This window comes from Thunnus maccoyii, chromosome 12 (assembly GCF_910596095.1).
Source record: "Thunnus maccoyii chromosome 12, fThuMac1.1, whole genome shotgun sequence".
In the NCBI taxonomy this organism is placed as follows: Eukaryota; Metazoa; Chordata; class Actinopteri; order Scombriformes; family Scombridae; genus Thunnus; species Thunnus maccoyii.
Genome location: NC_056544.1, coordinates 17969555 through 17975554, shown reverse-complemented (window position 1 = coordinate 17975554; position 6000 = coordinate 17969555).

Genomic DNA, 6000 nt, shown 5'->3' with positions numbered 1-6000 from the left:
GACGTAGAAAACCAGGAAGGACACTGCCCTTGCTCTTCCTCTGCTACGTCAAAAATACACCAGCTCCAGGCACCAGACGCTGCCTGATCAGGATCCTGTTTTCACTCTTTTTCTGTTCCACATTTGTAAAAAAAGGAGAAGGGCTGACGTGTAGGCAGCACAAGCTCTTTGCCATTCATGTGACCAAATGGTGCTGCTACTCTCAGGGAGGCTATAATTTCCCAAGCGCTGGTAATTTTAGAGACACATATGACCTAGTGGGAATAATTAATAGCTTATCGCACTATAGATTCTATAGATACTGAGGGGGTTTGAAGGGTTTGTTGTATGAGGAAGTGATTATTGCAGCACAGCGGTGATTCACTGAGCTATAACTAACTTCTGAATCCATGTCACGTTATCAAAGGGACAGTGATTCATAAGTCACTTGACATTATTAAAACTGCTCGTGAAAAACTCAGGCTTTCCTCTCTGACCTTTAAGTTGAGATATGTCACACGTAGTTATTGTTAGCACCACAGTTCAATAACAATTCTGCTGAATTTTAAGTGTTTTTATGTAAATGGAGTGGGTTAAGGGTTTAGGCCTCTATGTACGTGCTTAGAGAAACCACAGGAGCGCAGAGGCAGCTCGGCCAACAGCATAAGTAATGAAACAGAAATGGGGAGAGTACCATGTAATGTCGTATCTGCATTCAATCTCCATCTCCCTCCTTGTTAAACTATAGCTGGTGAGCTGCACTCCTGCTAGCACAGAGGCTGGACTTCCAGCTGGAAATGTTCTATTGGGCTTTGGGCCCATTTCCTATAATCTTTGCTTATTAAAAGCAGCCCCTCCTGCGTTATTCACATGCTCTGTGCTACAGAATACTATAAATCCTTGTAAAAGACAGAATGTGTGAGAGAGAAAAGGAGGGGGAGCGAGAGAGAGAGAGAAAGAAAGAAAGAGAAATAGGCTGAGCAATTATTCACCATCATTATTATTATCATCTTGATTCATTATCTTCCTAATTATTGGACCTCCAAAGAAAGACAGGAAACAATATTTTAGACTCAATATTCCACATACGGGATTCTTCATTTTTAGGGAGGTGTTTTAATGGCAGAATGTATATTAATAATTTGGTAATCAGCGATACAGAAAGCGTCTCAAAATGACACCGTCAACAAAATGTGAAGCGTGTAAGTTTTCATTACTTGATGTATGGCTTTGATATTTGCCAGTGATGAATGTGTGCTGGGTATTTATAATCAGATCCCTGCACAATCAAGCTTTTGGTGCTTTTATGTTGGTTGTTATCTGTCTGAATACAGTGTGAGAAATGAATAAGACCTTTCTAACAGGGAGAATATATTCTGTTAATTAATCTTTTTGGGGTATTTTATTAATATTGACCCTGGATCACTGCACAGAGATTCATTTACAGCATCACAACTAGGAAATACTTTTTCTTTCAGAGTTTTTGTTTGCTTTAATATGCATAAATTACGCTGCGAGTGAATGCTAATAAATTGAATCCATGTAAATTAAGAATTAATCAGATGTTTGCATAAACTCAGGCGCTTGTTTGTCAATTATGAGTCGCAATATCGCATGTCAGGACAATGTTTGTATTGACTCCCAGAGGGTCAAAACGGTCTGAGTGATGCAGACAACCAATCAATAACGTCATGATCTAAAGTGACCTCCACGTCACTCCCTGCTCTTTCACGAGGGAAACCCCTTTTCCGAAGCTTTTAATAGTACACAGGCAGATAGGGTGTGTGAGAAATTGATTTATAAAGGTTATTTATGGAAAATAAATAAAAAACAAAGGTTGAACATCATCTTACAAAAACCATTATCCAACTAAAGATTTTCTTTTTCTTTTCCTTTTATTGGTTTTTCAAAGCCATTTCTAAATTTAGACTTTACATAGGCAGTTTTCATGAGCATGAGTCAACATGTGGACAGAGGTTATGGGAGCCAGTTTCCTTAAATAAAAGTGAGGTGCAAGTCATTCCACGAACAATGCGAAAAGATCAATAAATAAATCATGTTTGTTTGTGCATGTGGGTGGTTTTTTTGTGGGTCTGTCCGCCTGTGAGAAAAAAAGGTCATAAATACAAAAATAGAGACTCCAGATGAAAAGACTACATGATCTTGAAAGTGTAAGTGTGTGTGTTGTTCTTGTTGCAAAGGGGTTTTTTTTTTGTGTAGTACTGAGTTTGCATTTTCTCTAACAAGGGTCTGGCGTCCCCGCAGCCGTCAGTGGGATCCACGCTGGGCCCTTTCGCAGTAATCAGCCAGACTGTCTTGCTCTAATTGTTTCCAGATTTGTGTGGGAGGTCAGAGCCCCGGAGTGCTGATCCTTGCCAAGTTTATAAACAGAGCAGTGTTTCCAGATGGCCACTGGCTCCAGACTGGCTAGCAGGTTGATTGGGACCAGAATAATAACAGGTGGAGAACAGACAATGAATTCCTTGACACTTTTTACCTCACACACACACACACACACACATACACGCACGCAGACGCACCGACACTCTCTCAAACACACACAGTAACACACTTTCAATATGGTGAACAGGAGAGACTCCTGACGCCGTCTCTGTGGTTTGAGCTCAGTCACAACCAGATCTGAGAGTAATACAGGCAGGATGTAGAGCACATTTTGAGAGCTGAACACAGGCTGTTTACAGGTTTTACATGTGAGGATATAATATAACAACAATTTAGAAGATTTTATTTTATTTTATTTCTTAATTTATCCGATTTTAAACTCATGTTGTGATACCAAAGTGTACGATTATCGAAAAAAAACCTTTTAAAAAGTCTTTAAAAAAAGAGGATAGGGGTAGACTTGACTTCCCCTTTGTGTTGAGTGATATTTGACATTTTACAGTGTCTTTTTCCTGACTTGGCTCGGTCCCAGCTTTATGAAATCTTTTCCTCCTCGTGGGGAACAATGTCAGCTGTGAATTGCAAAAGACGAGGTTACAACATATGAGGTTCCTACAGGAAGCCAACTGCTTTCCAGTGTTGTTTTTGGATGCCATGTCAGTTTGTGAAATCATTTTCAATCTCCAAGGCATCTAATTAGTCTATTTATGTTTTCACATTCTGTAATGGTAGGGGGTTTTTTAATGTATGTAATTTTACCCATTTCTAAAAGCCAATATAAATGAATCCTCTGGAAATGTAAAGAAAATAAATATGTCACATATATATGTGACACATTTATGTATAATTCAAATCTCTCCCTCATTTTTATTTCTCTTTAAAATTGCCTCTTTTGGAAGTATTCTTGTTGAAAACTTTGTCAAAGCTGAAAGTTCACTGTTTTTCCGATAATAGACTGCTCACTGTGACACACACACACAGTCACACTTTCAAAGTGGAGATTTCATCAACTCCGGTGAAGACATTCCCACCACAATCACATCATTAGCTCCAGCATGTCTCTTAATGCCTCTCTCAAGTTTTTTGTTTACAGAATCCAGTCCTTCCAAGGTCTTTGTGAAAGCCTGAGAGATCTGGGCTCTGGAGAGGGGGGGGGGGGGGGGTGAAGGTTTTGAGGATGTGTGTGTGTGTGTGGGGCGGACGGGGTGGGGGGGTAGGGGGGAGCTGCCTTTCATCGGTTTTGCTCTGCTACACTTGTTTGGGCCAAGGTTGGCCCCTGTTTTTCAGTAAGCGTACTCCACTCCAGATGTGCGGCGGCTCCAGAGTGGCTGCCATGTACAGTAAATCGGCATCTGAGGGCTCGTCAATCTGTGGGGTAGAGCGCTGCGGTGTCGTCAGCCCCAGCCACTGGTATAAACGGAAATTTGTACTGCTGAGCTCCCATGAGGCCCTGGGGGAGGTGGTGTTGCAGGGGGAGAGAAAAAAGGGGGCAGGGGAGGATATTTGGAAGTGAGAACTAAAAACTGAAACTGATGAGTAGCAAGGGACAGAGGCTGTTAACACGCACAAAAGGTGCAGCAAATGTCTGAATATCCTCGTCCAAAGGGATAATGAGCTCAGTCGGCTCAGCGGTGGGACAGTAAATGAGCAGAAGAGAATAAAGTCGGCATGAGAATAAATGATGACTTTCGCAGAGAAAATTTATCCGCTGCTGAAAACTGGAGACATGAGTATGGAAGCAGGTCACAGTCAGGGTATTTCACTATGCTTTAAATCAAATCACCCAGTTTCAAGTAGATAAAATGATACAAGTTCATAAAACAAGAAACTTGATTCAACAGTCCCTGGAATAAAACAGAAGCCAACGCAAAAAGATTTTACAGAGCTGCTACTAGCTACAAGTTAGCTCTGGTGATCAGGAGTTCTCATCTTTATTAACATAACAAAGAATTGGCATGACCAACATATAAATAGAGAATTAGGAGTTTTATTAATAATACAACATCACTCAGTTAATGTAAATACATGAAGCCTGAGTCATAGTAAAGACGGAGTGGGGAGAGTACACAGAGCAGACTCTGGAGTGTCATCAGGGCAGACAGTGTTTCCCCCGCACATTCCTCCCTTTACATTTTCCCATGCTCAGAGCTCAGGCCCTGACTCAGCGCCATTATCACTGGGACCAAGTCATAGGAAAGCTGCTGATGACTTACAGAGTGAAGCCCTCGTGTCCAGACTAATGTTTTAGCTCCATCCTCAATGCGGTTTGCTCTCATGTTTTATTAAAGGTCAGTCATGTTTCTGTGACACTGAGCAGCCTGAAGCATGAGAAAGTTACAGATAAGAAGGAATTGAGTGGGTGACCGATCACTTTTTGTTTTAACTGTCACCTGGTTAAAAGCTATATGATAACAATCTGTGTGCTTACATGCATGTCAGTAACTGGGTCAAAATGGAGGTCCTGGATCGCACACCTAATTTATGCCACATTCAAACCGAAAAAAAACGTATCGTCTCCTTTTTTATTTGAACCAGTCCATCAATGCAGAGGGCTCTGGCAAAAAAACATAGGGTTGTCCGGTCCAGTTAAACCTGGCTCAACTTTTGATGGACCGCAATATGACATCAGCTGGCAAGGTGCTGCGGTGGCCAATTAAATATGTGAAAGTGTATATTTCCTGGTCATTACTTTGTAACGAGAATGCCATATTTCTGCTGTTTACCTTGCAACTGTCACGGCGAAAGATAAATGACTGGTGCCATGATAATTTTCCAGAGTTATAAAATCTTTGCAGAGTATTATAAACCGCAGTGCAGTGTTTTGGTGTCTGATAAACCTTCAAACTTATAGATCTACTATTAAATCTGAACTTCCTGGATCGTATTTCATGTCTTAAAGGTACCTGAATCAAAAAGCACCCACCAATGCAGCTTCTTGCGAGTGGTATGAACACCAATTCAAAGCTTCTGCAACCACAGTTGGGTTTCGTCAAAATTCTGAGTGTCAAAAATTTAGGACCAAAGTCCAACAAGACTCGCTCTCACAAACCAAACAATCAGAAAACGACATGAAATGACACAGAATGAGGCACCCTGGCTACCAAGGGGTTTAAGGTGCCGACAATGAATCCCCAACTCCAATCCCTCTCATTTCTTGTCATCTCTTTACTGTCAAGTCTGTAATGAAGGCATAAAAATACATTTTAAAATGACACAGAATACACTGGTTAGCTAGCATAATACTCCTGCTAAACCTCAAACTAACTTTGCAGAGTTGGCATTCAATGTTGGCCTCTCTTTCCATGGCCATGACAGGGTCCACACTCTCCTCCTCCTCTTTTGATGTTTTTCCGTGCATAGAAATTCCAGCACTATGGCCAAAGTTTCTTTGTACAAAACATTTTCAAAACATGAGAGCAGCGCAGATGGATGACGCAAATTAACATAACACGCAAACACATAAATCAACTTGCATCTTTTTTGAAAATTTACATTGTAACGCTATAATTCTCCAGGCATTCATTGCACAATCTGACACGCCTCAAAATTGATATTGTACAGTCTGACACAGTTTGTGAGAGATTTTATTAGACAGATCTCACACAGACATGAAATTAA